The 23,191-nt window shown below is 42.2% G+C and overlaps 1 non-coding gene across 1 annotated transcript; it reads left to right on the top strand.

Annotated features, from left to right (window-relative positions):
• Positions 1-18,119: 18,119 nt before the first annotated feature.
• Positions 18,120-18,257, top strand: LOC119941164. The gene has a single exon (XR_005455185.1). It is a non-coding gene; the product is annotated as a small nucleolar RNA SNORA7 (small nucleolar RNA).
• The last annotated feature ends 4,934 nt before the right edge of the window (positions 18,258-23,191 follow it).

Below are 23,191 nucleotides of genomic sequence, written 5' to 3'. Positions count from 1 at the left end.
ACTCAGCTCCTCTGACTCCCAGGCTCAAGGCTCACAGAACAACCACACTCATTGCAATCACCTTTGAAAGAACTATCAATTATAATGATCTATCATTTCAAAGAACTCCTTTACTAGAAATAAAAGGCCGCCTTTCAGTAAAAATAGGCAAAGAAAGGAAAAGTTAAAAAGGAAGTGGAGAAGGTGGGAATCCCATATCAGATGCTGGGTCAATGGGTGATGCAAATTCCCACTGACATCTCTTTGGCAGAAAATTAAAGCCACACTGGGATGTGATTATTTTTCCAAGTGTCTGCCCTCGGTAAGATCAAGAAGTGGTCCTCCAGCTGTGAAGCGTTGATTGCCTCGGGTTCCACAGTGTAAACACACAACTGAAATCATGAAACATTAATCTAAATCCACTAATTTTACCGACATTTTCCCTGAGAATATTGAGTTCTAAGCAATAATAATAATCGGCTGTTAAATGCATCCTCAGCTTTGAGTGAGGCTAAGATTTAGTGAAGATCTCTTCCGGAACTAGGGAAACAAGAGCAAAGCCAGAAAGTATCATTTGGCCTCCTGTTCAGCTGTCTGTTCACTTGTCTCACACTTAGGGATTTGATTTCTCTGCAGGGATTTTCAAGCGGTAAATCAGTCCCCCAGCCTAGAGCTTTCCCTTCAATTAAATTTCTATCATTTATATCAGGTACTTAAGGTCTCTGGGAAGGTATACTCTGAATGCTTAATAGTAGCGATGGTATTCATTTTGAGTGTATTAGATGTAATTTTCTGCCTGGGGCATAGTTCCCTTCTGGATATGGTATTCTCCATTCCCCGCACCTGGATTCAGAGTGTCCTGGGTCCCTTTCTCTGGTGCTTCAAGGAAAATCCCGCTTCCTTCTTCCTCAGTGACACCCCCTGGTCTGAAGGTCGGATGACCTCGAGGCAGGAGAAGCAGTGTAACCTAATGGATAGAGCACGGACCTGGGAGTCAGAAGTACCTGGCTTCTAATCTCAGCTCTGGAACTTGTCTGTAGTGTGACCTTCGGCAAGTCACTTCACTTCTCTGTGCCTCAGTTCCCTCATCTGTAAAATGGGGATTGACTGTGAGCCCCACTTGGGCAAGGATTGTGTCTAACCTGCTTAGCTTGTATCTACCTCATGGCTTAGTATAGTGCCTGGCACATACTACTTAATGAATACCATAAAAAAAAGATATGGAGAGAGTCAATCACGAGCCACTATAAACTGCTTGTTTATAAACCCATCTTGAAAGATTTTGCCAGATTAACGTGTCATAGTGCAAAATGTGCCAATCTGTTATGGAATCTTCTGTGCTAAGTGTTTGGGAAGAACCAGAGCAGGGAAAGATATGTTCCTTCCCAAAGGGAATTTACACTTCATCTGGGGGAGTTGGTCCTAGAAATGTTCACAAGTAGTGAAAACAGACTAAATAAAATAGAGAAGCAGCATAGTCTTTTGGAAAGATCATAAGTGTGGAGCTCAGAGGATCTGGGTTCTAATTCCGGCACTACATTTCTACAAAAATGTTAGACACATCACCACGCTCCTCAGAAAAGTGCAGTGGTTGCCCATCCACCTCTGCACCAAACATAAAGTCCTGACCACTACCTTTAAAGTCCTCCACCACCTTGCCCCCTCCTACCTCACCTCACTACTCTCCTCCTACAACGCAGCCCACACACTTCTACTACTCTAATGCTGACTTTCTCACTGGGCGTAAGTCTCACTTGTCTCACCATGGACCCTTGCCCAAGTCCGGCCTCTGTCCTGGAATACCCTCCCTCCTCAAATCCAACAGATGATTACACTCTCCACCCTCAAAGCCTTATAGAAGGCACATCTTCTCCATGAGGCCTTTCTAGATTAGCCCCTCCCAATTTCCTTTTCTCCCCCTCCATTCTGCATCTCTCTGACTTAATCCTTTTATTCTTCCCCTCTCTTATATCCCCACAGCACTTATGTACAGATCTGTAATTTATTCATTTGTACAGTTATCTGTCTCCCCCACAAGGCTGTAAGCTCCTTATGGGCAGGTAATGGGTCTGTTGTTGTAACCCCAAGCACTCAGTACAGTGCTCTGCACACAGAAAGTGCTCAATAAATGCAATTGAATGAATGAATGAATTCCTCTATACTGTAAACTTCTTATGGGTAGGGATTATGTTAATTAACTCCATTGTACTGTACTCTCCCAAGGCTTAGTACAATCCTCTACTCACAGTGAGCACTCAATAAATACAATTGATTGATTGATTGGACCAGGGTTCTAATCCTGGCTCTGCCATTTGGGTGCTGAATGATCATGGACAAGTCACTTAACGTATCTGGGTCTGTTTCCTCAACTGTAAAATGGGGATAAAAAACCTGTTTCCATATTTATAAACATAGTATTATTGTATGTGTATATGTATTTTCTATATATATATATATATTATATATACATATATATATATATCTAGCACTTTAATAAGCTCTGGGGTGGATATAAGCAAATTGGGTTGGACACAGTCCTTGTCCCGTGTATGGCTCACAGTCTCAATCCCCATTTTACAGATGAAATAACTGAAGCCCAGAGAAGTGAAGTGACTTGCCCAAGGTCACACAGCAGACTCTAGAGCTCCGTGTTTTACATGGACAATACTCGAACAGATTAGCTTGTGTCTTCCCCGGTTCTAGGTGCATATTAAGCATTTAACAAATACCATTTTTGTTATTATGCTCAGTATTATTATTATGGAAATGAAGAACAGCCAATAGGAGGTGAAGGCAGGGAAGGAAAGTCAACGGGAACTGCTAAATGAAGCGGTGTGTGGGGAGAAAGAATGAGAACCTATGGGAGTTCATTCATTCAATTGTATTTATTGAGCACTTTCTGTGTGCAGAGCACTGTACTGAGCACTTGGGAAGTACAATTCAGCAACATATAGAGAAAGTCCGTACCCAACAACGGGCTCACAGTCTAGAAGGGGGAAACAGACAACAAAAAAACCAAATAGGTGTCAAAACTGTCTAAAAAATAAATAGAATTACAGCTATATGCACAACATTAACAAAATAGAGTAGTAAATATGTACAAGTTAAAGTAATAAATCCATACAAATATATACAAGTGCTTTGGGATGGGGAAGGAGGTAGGGTGGGGGGTGGAAAGGAGGAGAGGAAAAAGGGGGCTCAGTCTGGGAAGGCCTCCTGGAGGAGGTGAGCTCTCAGTAGGGCTTTGAAGGGAGGAAGAGAACTAGCTTGGAGGATGTGTGGAGGGAGGGCATCCCAGGCCAGGGGAAGGACATGGGCAGGGGGTCGACGGCAGGACAGGAGAGAATGAGGTAGAGTAAGGAGGTTAGTGGCAGAGGAGCGGAGGGTACAGGCTGGGCTGGAGAAGGAGAGAAGGTAGGTGAGGTAGGAGGGGGTGAGGTCCTTGAAGCCAAGAGTGAGGAGTTTTTGCTTGATTTGTAGGTTGACAGGCAACCACTGGAGATTTTTGAGGAGAGGAGTGACATGTCCAGAGCATTTCTTTATAAAGATAATCTGGGCAGCAGAGTGAAGTATAGACTGAAGTGGGGAGAGACAGGAGGATGGGAGATCAGATAGGAGGCTGTTGCAGTAGTCCAGTCAGGAAAAGATGAGAGATTGAACCAGCAAGGTAGTGATTTGGATGGAGAGGAAAGGGAGGATCTTGGTCATGTTGTGGAGGTGAGACTGGTAGGTTTTGGTGACGAATTGTATGTGTGGGGTGAATGAGAGAGCATAGTCAAGGATGACACCAAGGTTCCGGGCTTGTGAGATGGGAAGGATGGTAGTGCTGTCTACAGTGACGGGAAAGTCAGGGAGAGGACAGGGTTTGGGAGGGAAGCTAAGGAGCTCAGTCTTGGACACGTTGAGTTTCAGATGGTGGGCAGACATCCAGATGGAGATGTCCTGAAGGCAGGAGGAGATATGAGCCTAGAGGGAGGGAGAGAGAGCAGGGGTGGAGATCTAGATTTGGGTGTCATCAGTGTAGAGATGATAGTTGAAGTCATGGGAGTGAATGAGTTCACCAAGGGAGTGAGTGTAGATAGAGAACAGAAGGGACCAAGAACTGACACTTGAGGAGCCCCAACATTAAGGGGATGGGAGGGGGAGGTGGAGCCCGCAAAGGAGACTGAGTTAGAGGCCGGCATCGGGATGGGGGCTGGGGGGAGGAAGGAAGGAGCAAGGAGGGACAAGGAGAGGTGATTAGAGCATGGGGAGAGGCAGGGAGGATGGAGAGAAAAAACAGAAGGACAGATGAGGGAACCACATTTGCAGCTTAACCGAAGCTGGACTCCCGCTCAGGCATTCAAACTCAGCCCTTTCCTTCTATGATTGACTTGATGGGAGTTGGGGATTATTTAGAACTTCCTAAAATTTAGATCATTTACTTTAGTCAACTCATTACAGACCTCACCACCACCAAACTTGTTCTGAAACTTTTTCTCTTCAGAAGGATATAGTAATTAATAATCTAATGACTTACACCTACTCCCTTATTTCTACTTAGCAATAGTTCCCCTCCACCAGAAAGAATTGACTGCACAGCTTGTTTTCTTAAGCAATACAACTCTAGTCATTTTCTGTTCTTTGTTTATTTTTAGATTACTATTTAGATGTTTTCATTTCTATCCATTTGGCATCACAGATTCAATTTTTGAGTTTGCTTTGTATCTTATCTAAATGAATTAATTCTTGGAAAAAGCAGGCTAGAAACTTCGCTACCAAGGTCTTCTGTCTGCAGTTATGAAGACAGAAAGGGAAACAGATAATTTAATTCTTGTGCTTTTCTGAAAAAAGGTGGCCAAATGAACAAATTCTTTTTCTTTTTCTCTGAACAAAGTGTTGATGGAACCAGAGTCAAGCCGATCACGACCAGGAAGCAATAGAAAAGTAATTAGGAAAATCTCAATTCACGATTTTCTGATTTGTACTTTCAAGTTGGCTGGATTTGAATAGTTTTGTTAAAAACTTCTCTAGGTTTATTTATGCCAGCTGAAACTTGAGATGGTGAGGTGAGATTGATATTTTATACTTCAGTTGTTTTTGCAAATGAGAGCCACCGTATTTTAATACTAAAACCAATAATAAAACTTTTGCCAACATCAATTTGAGAAAAAACAAACAAATACAAATCTCCTGAGGTAATGGTATGGCTGAAATGGGAATTTTAGCACTGGGAATTGAAAACTCAAAATGGCTTTGGGTTCTTTGCTTTTTTATCTTAATAAAGACAGCTGCAGCCTTCCGAAGGAAATTATTTGAGTCCTTGATCAGTGACTATTGGACTAAACTTTGACCTAAACAAAATCTAGTTACAGATTGTATGTATATCAAAATTGCTTAGTTAGTCACTACAGAGGCAAATTAGGAGGAGAGACACCATTATTAGAGGACTAATCATCTAGTTTATAATAATAATGATGGTATTTGTTAAGCAATTACCATGCATCAAGCACTGTTCTAAGCATTTGGAGTAGATACAATAGTAATAATAATAATGGTGGCATGTGTTAAGTGCTTAATACATGCAAAGCACTGTTCTAAGCACTGGGGAGGATACAAGGTGATCAGGTTGTCCCACGTGGGGCTCACAGTCTTAATCCCCATTTTCCAGATGAGGTAACTGAGGCACAGAGAAGTGAAGTGACTCTCCCAAAGTCACACAGCTGACAAGAGGTGGAGCTGGGATTAGAACCCATGTCCACTGGCTCCCAAGCCCTGGCTCTTTCCAGTGAGCCATGCTGCTTCCCAAGTTTACTAGTTCAAATTCAATACAAGTTAAAAAATTCAGAAACAGTCCCTCTCCCACATTGGGATCCCAGTCTAAGTAGGAAGGTGAACAGTATTGAATCCTCATTTTACAGATGAAGAAACTGAAGCGCAGAGAAGTTAAGTGACTTGCTCAAGGTCACACAGCAGGTAAATTGTGGAGACAGGATTAAAACCCAGGTCCTTGTCTCCTAGGCCCGTGCCCTGTCGGTTAAGCCATGCCTGTCAGCATGATGCTCAGCGCAGTGCTTGGTACATATTAAACACTCGAGTGCTCATAGTAAGCACTCAATAAGCAGCATGGCTCAGTGGAAAGAGCATGGGCTTTGGAGTCAGAGGTAATGGGTTCAAATCCTGGCTCCACCACTTGTCAGCTGTGTGACTTTGGGCAAGTCACTTAACTTCTCTGCACCTCAGTTACCTCATCTGTAAAATGGGGATTCAGACTGTGAGCCCCCCATGGGACAACCTGATCACTTTGTAACCTCCCCAGTGCTTACAACAGTGCTTTGCATATAGTAAGCACTTAATAAATGCTATCATTATTATTATTATTATTATGACTGATTCAGCCCGGGATATTTTCATTTGTGTCACCCATTAGGCAATGGCACATTCTCCCTCTTCTAGCTGTCCAACCCAGAGTCTATAAAAGCTCATTCAGTTAGTCAGTTAGATTTACTGAGAGCTTACATGTGCAGAGCACTGTACTAAACACTTGGGAAAGTACAATATAACAATAAAGACACATTCTCTGCCCATAACAAGCTTACAGTCTAGAGAGGGAGACAGACATTCATTTAAATAAATATTACAATATGGACATAAGTGTTGTGGAGCTGGGGAAGGGGGATGAATAAAAGGGAGCAAGTCAAGATGCTGCAGAAGGGAGTGGGAGAATGAAATGAAGGCTTAGTCAGGGAAGGCCTCTTGGAGGAGATGTACCTTCAATAAGGCTTTGTAGGAGGGGAAGTCATTGTCTGTCAGATGTGAGGAGAGAGGCCTTTCCAGGCCAGAGGTAGGACATGGGCCACAGGTCGGCAGCGAGATAGACTTAATATCTCTATGCTTCAGTTACCTCATCTGTAAAATGGGGATTAAGACTGTGAGCCCCATATGGGACGTGGACTGTGTCCAACCTGATTATCTTCTATCTACTCCAGTGCTTAGTACAGTGCCGGGCAAATAATGTTAAATACAAATATATTCATATATGAATTTATCGTATATATATTTACATATATTCACTCATTCAATCGTATTTATTGAGCACTTACTGTGTGCAGAGCACTGTACTAAATGCTTGGGAAATACAAGTTGGCAGCATATAGAGATGGTCCCTACCCAAGAATGGGCTCACAATCTAGAAGGGGGAGACAGACGACAAAACAAAACATGTAGACAGGTGTCAAAACCGTCAGAATAAATAGAATTATAGCTATATGCACAACATTGACAAAGTAAATATAGTAAATATGTACAAGTAAAATAAATAGAGTAATAAATCTGTACTCCAGATGTGGGGGGTGGGGAGGCGGATGGGGAGGAGGAGAGGAAAAGGAGGGGCTCAGTCTGGGAAGGCCTCCTGGAGGAGGTGAGCTCTCAGTAGGGCTTTCAAGGGAGGAAGAGAGCTAGTTTGGTGGATGTGTGGAGGAAGGGCATTCCAGGCCAGGGGAAGGACGTGGGCCAGGAGTTGACAGTGGGACAGGCGAGAACGAGGCACAGTGAGGAGGTTAGTGGCAGAGGAGTGGAGGGTGTGGGCTGGGCTGTAGAAGGAGAGAATGGAGGTGAGGTAGGAGGGAGCGAGGGGATGGAGAGCCTTGAAGCTGAGAGTGAGGAGTTTTTGTTCGATTTGTAGGTTGACAGGTAACCACTGGAGACTTTTGAGGAGGGGAGTGACATGCCCAGAGCGTTTCTGTACAAAGATAATCCCGGCAGCAGAGTGAAGTATAGACTGAAGTAGGGGGAGACAGGAGGATGGAAGACCAGAGAGGAGTCTGATGCAGTAATCCAGTTGGGAACAGATGAGAGATTGAACCAGCAAGGTAGCCATTTGGATGGAGAGGAAAGGGCAGATCTTGGCGATATTGTGGAGGTGAGACTGGCAGGTTTTGGTGACGGATCGGATGTGTTGGGTGAATGAGAGACCAGAGTTGAGGATGACAACCAGGTTGCGGGTCTGTGAGGTGGGAAGGATGGTAGTGCTGTCTACAGTGACGGGAAAGTCAGGGAGAGGACAGGGTTTCAGAGGGAAGATAAGGAGCTCAGTCCTGGACATATTGAGTTTTAGATGAAGGGCAGACATCCAGATGGAGATGTCCTGAAGGCAGGAGGAGATACGAGCCTGGAGGGAGGGAGAGAGAGCAGGGGTGAAGATGTGTGTACACACCACACACACACACACACACACACACACACACACACACACACACACAATCAATCAATCAATCATTATTCCTCAAGTGCTGGACTTCCCAAATCTTGAATTGGATTCTAGCAATTTTGATTCTGTTGTGTGTCGTCCTGGCACAAAAGCTTCCCTTTTTCATTCAAGAACCTCCTGATACCTGTTAACCAACTCTGATATGTTAGTTTTTTGGTCAAAAATCAGTGGAATAAATGAAATTAATTTAATAATTTCAGGTGCCCCATCAGAGCACAATGAATGGCAAGTAGTGATGAAGATAATATCTGGGATTCAGCCCCTACATTTTGGCAGCATTGGCATCCTCAATATTTTGGTTTCCCAATCATTTGAGGGGCCTGAATGATTGACCAATCAATCATAATTGTAGCTTTTGTTAAGCCCACACAATGTGCCAAGGATTGTACTAAAGCACTGCAGTAGATACAAGATAATAAGGTTGGTCACAGTACCACAGTACCTGTCTCATCTGGGGCTCATACTCTGAGAGGAAGACCAGGGGTTAAAACCTTATTTTGCAGCTGAGGCACAGAGAAGGTAAGTGATTTGCCCTAGGTCACACAGCAGGAAAGTGGTGTAGCTGGGATTTGAATCCAGGCCCAGACACTTTCCTTCTGTAATCAATCTGCTTCAATCAGCCAATAGTATTTATTCAGCACTAACACTGTGTAGAACACTGAACTAAGGGTTTCAGAGAGTTCAAAAGAGTTAGTAGACACATTCCCTTGCCTACAAGATGTTTGCAGTCTAAGGTAGAGGGGAGACAGACACTAAATCAAATTATAGGTTGGGGAAGCAACAAAATTTAAAGATTTGTAAACAAGTGCTACAGGGGAAGGGAGTGGGTAGGAGGAGATGGGAGGGGAGAAAGAGAGGCTAATGCAATTGCAGAGCTCTATTGCTTCAAAGGGAATGTTGTACTGGAATGAAAAGGTAGATGTCAAATGAAACCCAGTGGCTTTTTAACATTTGCTTTAATAACTGGAAGATTCTTATCATTGACCTTTTTCAGTAGTGACTAGCAACATAAGATAGTTACCTCTCTTGGCCTGTAAGAAGTCTCAGTTTTGGACAAGAGAGATAAGTGGAGCAAGAAAAAACCTCATTATAGGCAGGGACTGTGCCTACCCATTCTGTTATATTGTATTCTCCCAAGCGCTTACTACAATGCTCTGCACACAGTAAGTGCTCAGTAAATATGATTGATTGACTGAATGAATGAAACTTAGGAAAATCCCTATTTGGAGCTCGATGCAGATTTTCCAGGTTTTTATTTTCAGGTGAACTGAGACGTGTGAAATGGGTTTTGAATGGGAAGTTCCCTAAACTGCTGAATAAATACTTCTCAGACTGCTGGACACACTCTCACCAAAGAGAACTTGGTGAATCCAAACCAGATTAAAACTCCTGGGCAGGTGATGAATCCCTTATCTCTAGTGAGAGCTCAAAGTAAACATTCAGTTTTCACCTTCCATTGTCTCTTTCATAACCCTTGGATATTTTCTCATCCACCTTAAACAAAGACAGAGTGAAGATAATTAAGTTTGTCAATTTGTTTCCTGGAAGATTAAGTTCAATATCTCAAAAAAAAATGGCTTAGCGACTCCTATGTGTTGCAATTAACTATGTGGGCGACATGAGGACGTGTGAATTAAGGCTCCAACAGTTCCCATGGAAACAGCATATCCTAGCCTGGCTCTGAAGAGTTGTGTGATATTGATTAGAGAGTTCAAGCATTTCATTTTAAAATTAGACTGCAGAGGAAAGCAGAAAGAAACTGCAGGTTGAACTGCTGATTCTGGGTTGGGAGGGTGTTTAGAATTTACCTGAGGTGTGGCAGACTTCACCTCTGCCTTTCAGATCCAATTAACTACTGAACCAGCAGTTGATTTGCTACATAGTGAGCTTTAAGGTTCCCTGCCCAAAGGTTAATAGGTATAAACTTCACAGTTCAGAACCATAATCATGAACTGTTCCAGAACTGTTAGAGAGATGCCCAAAAGCATGTCTGTTTGCATTCTGGCATAACCTGCTACATAGGATACAAATGCCTAGCAAAATAATGACTCGACTTTTTATTAACTTGGAGCAAAATGATAATGTAGTTTTCCATAGACTATCGTGCTGAAAGGTGAAGCTGAGAAAAATGTAATCTGAATTACAATGAATACCTTAAACCTGGAATTGGTTTGATTACCATGGCAACCGGGGTTAAAACACATTTTCAATCAAAATTCTGAGTTCCTAAAATACAGAAACACAAAAGTGTATGCAATATTGTTTCAAATCCATAATTTAAGGTGATGCAAACAACTCCCTTTTAACATTGTGAATCTCGACCCTGTTTATCTGAATGGCAACTCTATCTCCAGCATCTTTATTGGAATTCAAATGGCTTGCATCTTGGCATAAGATTTATTGGGGCTGCCTGTATCCCTTTGACCCAATTCTCCAAGGAAATCATTAATGACAGATCACATTCTAGGGAAATTTCAGTATTTGGTTCTCAACCTTCATCAAAGCAGTCACACAGTTTTAAAGTACTTTATTTACAAGGTGCTTTATAAATGTTTTCATTCTATGTTCCTCTCTCAAGACACTGGTAGGTGATGCCTGTCTGAGGAAAAGAAATAGTAAGGTCAGTTAAATAGCCTCTGGTCATATGTGCTGGCCCACTGCAGTGATTCCCCATCTGTTCCTGAGCTTCCTCAGTCCAATTGTTTCCATGGAAATACAATCGAAACATGTCCAGGGTATAAATTAGGATATACCCCGAATGCTCAAGCATAAAATTAAATGGAAAAAAAGGTGAAATCTTGATTTACTGAATCCACGATTGCTCATGCTACTGAGTTTTTGTGATTCCCATCACCTGTGCTAGGGCATACCAGAAAGCACAGAGTCATACGCGTGGACATACACAAACATATACACATATGGAAAACACATACACAGGGTATGCATACACACCTCTGCCACATTAGAACATACTCATATTTCTCCTCCAGCTTTTCCATTTCCTTCACATTCTTTCCAGGGGTCTCTGAGTAATAATAATACTACTATTTGTTAAGTGCTTACTTTGTGCTTAAGTGCTTACTTTTTAATCAGGTTGGGTACAGTCTCTGTCCCACATGGAGCTTACAGTTTAAGTAGGAGGGAGGATAAGGTGTTGGATTCCTGTTTTAGAGATAAAACAACTGAGAAAAAGTGATAAAAAAAACCAGAGAAGTTATAATCTTTCCAAGATCAACCAGCAGACAGAAGGTGAAGCCAGGATTATAATGATAAGAATGATAATTGTGTCATTTGCTAAACAGCGTACTAAACCCTGAGGTAGATACAAGAAAATCGGGTTGGACACAGTCCCTGTCCTGCATAGGGCTCACAGTCTTAACCCTCCTTTCACAGATGAGGGAAATGAAGCCCAGAGATGTGAAGTGACTTGCCCAAGTTCACACAGCAAACAAGTGGCAAAGCCAGATTTAGAATCCAGGTCCTTCTGACTCCTAGACCTGTGCTCTATCCACTAGGCCATTCTGCTTTCCTCTCGGCCCGTGCTCATTCCAATAGGGAGCATTACTTCTCTTCCCATCTAAGATGCACCTTTCAATTATTTTCATGTTCTTTCATTCATTCAATCGTTTTCATTGAGCACTTTCTGTGTGCACAGCTCTGTACTAAGTGCTTAATAATTAAGGTATTTGTTAAGCACTTACTATGTGCCAAGCACTGTGGTAAGCACAATGTAATCAGGTTGTCCCATGTGGGGCTCACAGTCCTGATCCCCATTTTACAGATGAGGTAACTGAGACACAGAGAAGTTAAGTAACTTCCCAAGGTCATACAGCAGACAAGTGGCAGAGCCGGGATTAGAATCCATGACCTTCTGATTCCCAGGCCTGTGCTCTGTCCACCACGCTGTTCCTATCCTGAGGAGATGATAATTACATCTCATCATATCCATCCAAATCTAATTGTTTCATTTGATGAGGGCATTCACGTTCTCCACATGCTTGACATCCGTCTCTACTAATTTTCTCACTGTATGTTTCAATATGTTTCAACAGGCTCTTCTCACTCATGCATTACTATTTTCTCCATCTCTCTAGACTGGAACCTCCTTGTGGGCAGGGAAACTTGTCAACCCACTATGTGGTATTGGACTTATCCAGGCGCTTATTACAGTGTGCTGCACACAGTAAATGCTCAATAGACACTATTGATTGATTTCTCAGCCTCTTATAATGCCGTCATTTCCCTTGATTCAGTTTTGAAATGATGCCAGACTTCAAATATCTTTCCTCTTTCCCTCCCTGCCTCTCTGCTTCTAGCTAATAATAATAATAATTGTTAAGCATTTACTATGTGCCAAGCACTGTTCTGATCGCTGGGGTAGATACAAGTTAATCAGTTGGACACAGTCCCTGTCCCACACAGGGCTCACATTCTTAATCCCCATTTTACAGATGAGGTCCCTGAGGCCCAGAGAAGTTAAGTGACTTGCCTAAACTCACACAGCATTGAGGGGGAGTTGGGATTAGAACTCAGGTCCTCTGGATCGCAGGCCCTGCTTTTTCCATTAGGCCATGCTGCTTCCCACACTGCAGTTTTAGGGTAAATGGATTACAGTGGGATATGGTTATTATATTATCCTCTGAGTTCATGTGGAGAGCACTTGTTATAAGTGGAGTCATCTCTGAGGGAGGTCTACACAAAGTAAAAGAAAATTGATTTAAATTAATGAATCCTAATGGAATAATCTCTGGATTGTCAACGGATCCTTCTGAGTCCACAGCTTGACTTTTATTCTATTATTCTATCCTTTTCACTCCTTCATTCATTCATTCAATTGTGTTTATTGAGTGCTTACTGTGGGCAGAGCACTGTACGAAACCCTTGGAAAGTACCATTTGGCAACAGATAGAGACAATCCCTTTATGCAGAGAAGCAGCATGGCAAAGTGGATAGAGCAGAGGTCTGCAAGACAGAAGGTCATGGGTTCCAATCCCCGCTCCGCCACTTGTCCGCTGTGTGTCCCTGGGCAAGTAATTGCAATTCTCTGTGTTCAGTTACCTCATCTGTAAAAAGGGGAACGAGACTGTGAGCCCCACATGGGATGGGGACTGTGTCCAACCCGATTTGCTTGTATCCACTGCAATGCTTAGTACAGTGCCTGGCACATAGTAAGTGCTTAACAAGTAATAATAACTATTATTATTGTTCATTGTGCTTCAGGTGCTTCAAATGCCACATGCCAGCTGCTGATTTCTAGCTTGAATGTTGTACATGAGCTACTGCTTCTGGTTAACGTGTTTTCCCTGTTTTAGCTCTGCAGGGCATTGAAAAAATTCCACATCATCCTCACAGCTCACTGGTCCTTGGATCAAATTTCTTCTGTTGGAATGGGATGACATCATGATTAATGTTTGATATTTCAGTCCTATTCTTGACTAGAAAATCTAGCTGTCCTTATCTTCTGTTATCAGATTCCCCAAAGTCAGAGCAGGCAATGCAGAGCAATTGTCTTACAAACCGATGGCTTTTACTGTGGTATTTGTTAAGCGCTTACTATGTGCCAGGCACTGTACTAAGCACTGGGGTGAATACAAGCAAATTGGGTTGGACATGGTCCCTGTCCCACTTGGGGCCCACAATCTCAATCCCCTGTTTATAGATGAGGTAACTGAGGACCAGAAAAGTGAAAAGATTTGTCCAAGGTCACACAACAGACAAGTGGCGGAGTCGGGATTAGATCCCATGACTCCCTGGCCCGTGCTGTATCCACTGTGCCATGCTGCTTCTTGTCTACATGTTTTGTTTTGTTGTCCATCTCCCCCTTCTAGACTGTGAGCCCATTGTTGGGTAGGGACCGTCTCTATATGTTGCCAACTTGTACTTCCCAAGCGCTTAGTACAGTGCTCTGCACACAGTAAGCGCTCAATAAATACGATTGAATGAATAGTTTCAGATATCTCCTTATGACTGGCATGCATATATAACAATAATGATAATTCTGGTATTTGTTAAGCACTTACTATGTGCCAGGCACTGTACTAAGAGCTAATACAGTAGAGCCAGTCTTGAAATACCATTCCGATCATTAGGGGCTTCAGTGTCATTTTCAATAAACACATGGCATAGCTTTTAGGTACAGATGATGAAAGCATTGTGACAGGTGAATTATTTGATGAGTCAAGCCAATATATTTCAGGCCTGAAGAATTCTTTCCCAGACTGTGGTAGTGAGGATATGTATCTGGACAAAGTGTGGAGCCGGAAACTTTTGAGTCTGTGGTTTCAAGTCAATTTACCTCTCTCCCACAACTCTGTTTTACTGAAAATTTATTGAATACAAGTAAACGTTTTAATGAGTACTTTGAGCATTAAGGATTAAAAAGCACTCAATAAATGTAAAACACTGTTATTATTACACCTATAATCAGTTCTGTCAGAAGGAGTGTTTTTTCAAACACCAAAAGCGATTTTTGCAGGTGTTTGAATATTTGCCATATACCATGCCCACACACTGTTTATTTTGCCTTAATAAAAATAAATCAGTCTATTCATGCTGATCCTTCACTCAGGAGTACTTCCTTTTTCTCCCTTTTCCCCCAAATCACAGCAATATTTATGTCTTTAGAGGTGTGTGACTGTGTGTGGTTGTGTGTGTATGTCTCTATATGTTGCCTACTTGTACTTCCCAAGCACTTAGTACAGTGCTCTGCACACAGTAAGAGCTCAATAAATACAATTGAATGAATGAATGTGTCTAGAAAAGCCTCATACAGTGTATATTGCCCGTGAGTAGAATGTACATGTCTATGAACTCTGTTATATTGTACTATCCCAAGTGCTTGGTAGACTGCTCTGCATAAAGCCAGTGCTCATAAATAAGAATAATTGATGAGTCTTTTTTTGTTATTAGTGGTATTTGCTATGTGCTCATTATGTGCCAGGCACTGTACTAAGTACTGGGCTAGATAGCATCTAGTGAGGTCAGAGGAAGTCGCTGTTCCCAATAGGGCTCACAGTCTTGAATGCCATTTTACAAAAGAGAAAAGTGAGGCACAGAGTGGTTAGGTGACTTGCCCAAGGTCACACAGCAGACAAGAGGCAGAACTGGGGCTAGAACCCAGGTCTCTGACTCCCAGGCTCATGTTCCTTACACTAGGCCACACTGCTTCTATTGTTGAGCTTTAGTTGATGTAAATATACATTTTTATTTATAGACAAGCTTGTATATTTTATTTCTTTAGTAATCCTTCAGAGTCAAACATGGGAAAATTTACAGCAAGAAAAGATCAATACCTAACAGTGTAGTGATAATAATAATAACAATAATAATAATTATAACTGTGGTATTTGTTAAGTGCTTACCTTGTGCCAGGCACTGTATTAAGCGCTGGGGTGGATATAAGCAATTCAGGTTGGACACAATTCCTGTCCCACAAGGGGCTCATATTCTCAATCCCCATTTTACAGGGGAGATACCTGAGGCTGAGAGAAGTAAAGTGACTTGTCCAAGGTCAGAAAGTAAGCAAGGGGCAGAGTCGGAATTAGAACCTTCTGACTCAAAGGCCCATGCTCTATCTACTACGCTATGTCTTTAATCATATCCAATGGATCATCATCATCACCAATGTTATTTATTGTGCTCCGTGTGGAGAGCACTGTACTAAGCACCTGGGAGAGTAAAATACAACAGAGTGGTCAGACAAGTTCCCAGCCCACAACAAGCTTACAGTCTAGAGGGATGAGTCTATACTACAGATGAAGACACTTGTGTGAAAGAATGGAGTATCCAAGTGACTTCTCCAGTGCCACTCACACTTCTCTCCCAGCCATGCAAGGTCCCATGGAGGCATTGAGTGCAATAAATGGGTAATAATAATAATAATGATGATGATGGTATTTAAGTACTTACTATATGCCAGGCACTCTTCTAAGCACTGGGGTAGATACAAGCTCATCAGGTTGGACACAGTCCCTGTCCCACATGGGGCTCATAGTCTTAATCCCCATTTTATAGATGAGGGAACTGAGGCTCAGAGCAGTGATGATGATGTTGATGGTATTTGTTAAGTGCTTACTCTGTGCAAAGCACTGTTCTAATGCTGGGGTAGATACAAGGTAATCAAGTTGTCCCACGTGGGGCTCACAGTCTTAATCCCTATTTTACAGATGAGGTAATTGAGGCACAGAGAAGTTAAGTGGCTTGCCCAAGGTCACAGAGCTGATAAGTGGCGGAGCTGGTAATAGAACCCATGATCTCTGATTCTCAATCCCGGGCTCTTTCCACTAAGCCATGTTGCTTCTATGCACATGCAGCAGTGAAGTGACTTGCACAAGGTCACACAGAGTTGGTAGCTGTGTCCTCTGCCGACATGGAGCGTACGTCTAGAGGGGGAGACAGACAAAATATTATAAATGAATAAATTACAGCTCTGTAAATAAGTGCTGTGGGGGTGAGGGAGGAATAAAGGCTACAAATCCAAGTTCAAGAGAGATTCCCTCTGGATCTCTACTTCTTACCTTTTAATAATAATGATAACAATAGTATTTGTTAAGCTCTTACTGTGTTCCAAGCACTCTTCTAAGTGCTGGGGTAGATACATGGTATTCAGGTTGTCCCACGTGCGGTTTACAGTGTTAATCCTCATTTTACAGGTGAGGTAACTGAAGCACAGAGAAGTGAAGTGACTTGTTCAAAGTCACACAGCTGATAAGTGGCGGAGGTGAGATTAGAACCTCTGACCTCTGACTCCCAAGCCGTGCTCTCACTGGCTTGGGGAGCCCAGCCTCCCACATAAGTATATGTTGGCCACCTGTCCCATTGATGCATAAGGTCCTTGAGGGTAGGGAATATCTGAATATCTGCTGAAGGAATCATAGCATTGGGTCAATGCAAGATGATCTTTTTTTTTTTTTTAACAGTATTTGGGTCGCACCTAGAGAGTTTCCAGTACTCTACCAGTCTAGACTATGGGAGGAAGAGTCAAGCAGAGGCCTACCCATTCCATTCCTAGCTTGGCCAGTAGTTAGCAAGTGGAAGGCAATCTGCTACTAGTCAAAAACTCCCCTGTGCTGGGCAGTAGTGTCATGGGGGGAAGTTGAGGGCAGAAACTCAAATTTACTGCGTGGAAGGAGGCATTGGTCAGCCACTTCCATATTCTGACCAAGAAAACTCCGTGGATACATTACAAGAACAATTGCAGATGGAGAGTGGGGCATTCTGGGAACGATGTGTCTGTGATGTCGCCATGGGTCGGAGATGACTTGATAGCATGAGACAAATTTATTCAGTGCTTACTATGTGCCAGGCACTGTACTAAGCGCTGGAATAGATACAAGTGGGGCTCACTTGTATTAGATACAAGCCCATGTGGGGCTCACAGTATTAATCCCCATTTTCCACGTGAGGTAACTGAGGCCCAGAGAATCGATCAGCGGTATTTATTGTACCCTTACTACATGCAGAGAAGTGAAGTGACTTGCCCAAAGTTACACAGCAGATAAGTGGCAGAACAGGATTAGAACCCAAGTCCTTCTGACTTCCAAGCCTGTGCTCTATCCACCAGGCCACACTGCTTTGGGCTGTGGCTTCCAGCTTCTAAGGTCGTAGTTCATTCCAGTCATTGGAAAGGACTGTGATTCTGGGCCTGTGACTCAAGCTTCTTTTCTGTGGGAGGTCATCCTGTCATTGCCAGAAAGATTTTTGGCCAAGAGTCTCCTTCTGCCCTGATGGGTTTCTCACTGAATCTCTCCCACCAGAGAGCACTTTCATTTCCAAAGCACATTCAAGTTATCCCATTTTATCCTCTCCATATCCCTCTGAGATAGGTAGAGGCAGAGATCATTACCCTCATTTTACAGATGTGGAAAATTAGGATAATACTAAAAATGATGGTCCCCTCTCTGGGTCGCACCTGGAGAGTTTCCAGTATTCTACCAGTCTCGGTTGCGGGAGGGAGAGTCAAGCAGAGGACTGCCCATTCCATTCCTAGCTTGGCCAGTGGCTAGTGAATGGAAGGCAATTTGCTACAGGTCAAAAGTCACCTGTGCTGGGCAGCAGTGGCACAGGAGAGAGTCGAGGGCGGAGATTTGAGTTAACTGTGCGGAAGGCAGTAATTGCAAACCATTTCCTGATTTTTACCAAGAAAACTCTCTGGATCCACTACCAGAATGATTGCAGGTGGACAGCGAGGCGTTCTGGGAGAGATGTGTCCGTGGTGTCACTGTGGGTCATTAACGACTCAACGGCATAAGACAAGACAATAATCAGGGTATTGGTTAAGCACTTAATATGTTTCAAACACTGTTCTAAGCACTGGGGTAGATGTAAGCTAAGCACGTTTGACACAGTCCCTGGCCCAAATGGGATTCACGGTCTTAGTCCCCATTTTGCAGATGAGGGAACTGAGGCCCAGAGAAGGGAAGTGACTTGCCCAAAGTCACACAGCAGACAAGCCAGTGTTAGAACCCAGGTCCTTCAGACTCCCAAGTCTGTGCTCTACCCACTAGGCCATTCTGCTTTTCAAAATGAAAAGGCAAGAGAGAGTCAGTGACTTGGCCAAGGTTATGCAGAAGGCCAGTGGCAGAGCTGGGAATGGAAGCTAGGTCTCATTCATTCATTCGATCGTATTCATTGAGCGCTTACTGTGTGCAGAGCACTTTGCTAAGCCTGATTCTCAATCTGATCGTCTGTCCTTCAGACCCCTGCCAAACATCTTCTCCTCTGAAAGTGTCCATTCTGACTGATGTTTTTAGACAATGCCTGAAGCCTGCAGAATTGGAAAATTTTCCTGTACAATCCAGAGCGAATTCTTCCCCAGCATCTGCATCCCCTTTAGAGTTTACATACGTGAGTGTGCAGATTAGGTTGAAAGAAGTTGGATCTCTTAGTTTGTTATAGTGTTGCAAAGTCATAATGCTCTGAGGTGTTCTTCCATCATTTAATTTATTTATTGATTCCTTGAGTGCTTGACTGTTATAAAAATTTACTAGGGGTCATTGGGGGCAATCAGACATTCCCTAGCCTTAAGGACCTTGTGCATTAATGGGACAGATGGACAATGCGTATTTGTAGACAGTGAAACCACCAATGATAAACCCCAGGGGTTTCAAGCTGGGGGAACAGGGGTGATTGAGAGCTAAGGAAGGTTTGGTGTGAGAATATGTAATTGGACAAACTAACCATTGCCCAGAATCACAAGTATTGTGACTGAGAAGCAGCGTGGCAGCATAGTCTAGTAGAAAGAGTCAGTCAATTGTATTTATTAAACGCTTACTGTGTACAGAGCACTGCACTGAATGCTTGGGAGACAACAATTCATCAATTAAAAGACACATTCCCTGCCCACAACAAGCTCATGGGCATTCATTCGTTCATTCATTCAACTGTATTTATTGAGCGCTTACTGTGTGCAGAGCATTGTACTAAGCGCTTGGAAAGTACAATTAGGAAACAGAGATAATCCCTACTCAAAAACAGTCTCACAGTCTAGAAGGGGGGAGACAGACAACAAAACAAAACAAGTAGACAGGCATCAATAGCATCAATATGAATAAATAGAATTATAGACATATACACATCATTAATAAAATAAATAGAATGATAAATATGTACATGTATACACAAGTGCTGTGTTGTTATCTCAGCTCTGCCAGGTTTCTGTTATGTGACCTTGGGCAAGTCACTTAGCTTCTCTGTGCCCCCGTTTCCTCATCAGTAACATGGAGATTAAATCATCTTCCCTCCTACATACACTGTGAGTCCCATATGGAATAGTAATTGGATCCCATCTCATTCTCTCATATCTACTCCAATGCTTAGCTCAGTGCTAGGCATCATGAAGTTTGAATCTCAAGCTTGTGGAAAAAGCAAAGGCTTGGGAGTCAGAGGATGTGAGTTCTTATCCCAGGTCCGCCACACGTCTGCTGTGTGACCTGGGGCAGGTCACTAAACTTCTCTGTGCTTGTTACCTCATCTGGAAAATGGGGACTAAGACTGTGAGCCCCATGTGGGGCAGGGACTGTGCTCAACCCAATTTGCTTGTATCCACTCCAGCACTCATTACAGTGCCTGGCACAACATAAGCACTTAACAAATACCATAATTATTAATTATTATTATTATTATCATTCTGCAAGCCACTAAGACTTTTTCAGGGGAAGCAAAGCCTAGCACAAGCTATTGATCATTGGAAAGGTACTACAGACTGATTTGTGCTAAACATTTGAATTGTGTTTAACTTTGAATCAATATGTTATCTTTATTTTAGTAGTTGATTGTATCTAAGGAAAATGTCTCTGTATTTTTAACATTTAGATTATGCTAGAGAGCTCTGCAGTTTACAAGAGGTTATTGTTAATAGCTGGCCTGCTGAGAAGAGTTCAGTGAGTCTTCTGCCGATAGCATTTGCTATTCCCCTATTAATTGGTATTGCAATTGAACTGGGGATTTATTCAAACGTGTTTAGGAACTGGAAAGTTGCTGTATAAAATGTGTGCCGTGCGACTGCTCTAAGCAGCTTGTATTCATTTTCAAATTTCATTTTTTTTTTGATCACTGATTAGCTTTTACTATCGTTCCTGGGAAATTTGGGAACCTGGAGAGAGTCAAATTGCAGTGTACTTTTCTCGATCTCTTGGGTCTGCCATTCACTGCCAGATAAATTCCAATTCTGGCATCCTTCATGCTGCTGGTGTTGAAATACTAAAACAGAGAATAGTTCTCTGTTCAGATTCCAAACTAAATTAGTAACAGCATCAGCAATTTTGATTTCTAAATGGCGCAAACTGGTTATTAAGAACAACTATGAGGGATAGAATGCTCAAACTTCAAATGATCTTTTTGCACAGCTGTTGCAAGCTGCCACAGTGTATGTTATGCATTCCAAGATCACAGTCAGCGTCCAAGGGACAACTCAAGGTTCTTACTTTTTTTGGACTGAAATCCCAGGCTAAGCAGGAACTTGTAATAATAACACTGATGATGATGATGATAATGATGGCAGTCTTTTTGTTCTGTGTCCATTTATTAAGCACTTGTCTAAGCTCTGGAGTAGATAGAAGGTCATCAGATTGGACACAGCCCCTGTCCCACAAGGGACTTACAACCTAAGACGGAGAGAGAAAATATTAATATTTTTTCAGGAATGGTTATATACAATACAACTGGATTATAATTTCTAAGCACTTTTTAAATCAGATGGGTTTTTTTTTTTACTACTGTCCACCATGTGTTTATTCCTTCAAGTAACTGTGCTCTTATACATCTGATTTTAACAAAATACAACTCAAATTCCTTTTAGCCCAAGGCCTGCCAGATAGATCTCATCTGCTTCCTGAAAACCTTTCACATTTGGGTGCTTGAAAGCAAAATATACATTCAGGTTCTTCCACACGTATATTCAATCCAGCTGTCCAAGGTCAAAAGAATCACTAGTAGGTGGCAGGTAGGAACTGTTGAGATTTGCACAGTTAGTGAAATCTTGATAGTCTTTTTGGCAACAATGAAGTTCTTCAGCTCTTGTGGCTTTAAATGCAAAGCTCTCGTTTGTTCTCACCACTGTCTGCTTTGGGACCAGACTCGCAGACATGAAGAGAAATCGGAGGAGAAAGATTGTGTCTGTTGGAACTAGAGCCCTGCAGAAGGGAAGCAGTGTGGTCTAGTGGAGAGAGTACGAGCCTGGAGTCAGGGAACCGGATTCCAATCCTGGTTCTTCCATTTGTCTGCTGTGTGCCCTTGGGCAAGTCATTTCTCTGTTCCTCAGTCACCTCATCTGAAAAATAGAGATTAAATCCTCCTCCCTCAGATTTAGACTGTGTCACAAGTGGGATATGGACTATGTACAACAGGATTATCTTGTATCTACCCCAGTGCTTTGTACAGTGCCTGGCACATAGTAAATGCTTAATATACATCATTAAACAAAACATAACAAAACAAAAGAGTTCTAGAGACCAAATCTTCAAAGTCAGAATAGAGAAGGAGTATGGCCTAGTGGAAAGAGTATGGGCCTGGGTGTCATAGTATATAGCTTCTACTCCACTTAAAATAATTATAATAATGATGATGATAATAATAATAATAATAATAATAATAATAATAATAACAACAATATAGATTCTACTCCACTTAAAATAATAGTAATAATAATGTAGATTCTAGGATATAGATTCTTCTCCACTTACTAATAATAATGATGATAATAATATTTGGTAAGTGCTTACTATATGTCAAGCACTGTCCTATACACTGGAATAGATACAAGGTAATCAGGTTGAACACAGTCACCATCCCACAGGGGGCTTACAGTCTTAATCCCCATTTTACAGATGAGGAAACTGAGGCACAGAGAAGTTAAGTAACTGGCCCAAGGTACCAAAGCAGATAAGTGGCAGAGTTGGGATTAGAACCCAGGTCTTTCTGACTCCCAGGCCCGTGCTCTATCCATTGGGTAACGTCTACAGTTGGGCATTGGGTAACTCACTCATTTTCTCTGTGCCTCCATTTTCTCATCTGCAAAATGGGGGCTAAATGACCTGATCTCCCTCCCTCTTAGACTGTCCCTTTCAGTCTGTCTGAAGCTATCGCAGCACTTAATTCAGTGTTTGGCTTGCAGTCAGGCACTTAACAAATACCATAGTGATCATTATTAGAAATCTGAATTTGAGGAGAAAAGACAAATGATAGAAATCATGTAAATTATATTCTGAATTGTTTTCCCCAGAAATATTGAGGAGCAATGGAATTCTTGGACAAATAAACTGGGCCACCTGATCAGTCAAGGCTGGGATGATGAAATCAGGCCAGGTGTTTGAAGAATCAAAAATATTTCACAATCCAACTCTTGGGATGTGAACAAAGAATCTACTTTTATTAATGTATCAATATGATCTGTTTATAGTGCTGCAGTATTTTTAAATGCCAAACTTATATGAATGATTTCATTTTTATCTTGAGGGATCATCTATT

This window comes from Tachyglossus aculeatus, chromosome 19 (assembly GCF_015852505.1).
Source record: "Tachyglossus aculeatus isolate mTacAcu1 chromosome 19, mTacAcu1.pri, whole genome shotgun sequence".
NCBI classification, from domain to species: Eukaryota; Metazoa; Chordata; class Mammalia; order Monotremata; family Tachyglossidae; genus Tachyglossus; species Tachyglossus aculeatus.
The sequence above is the reverse complement of the archived record's forward strand: the minus strand, read 5'-3'. Positions and strand labels throughout refer to the sequence as shown.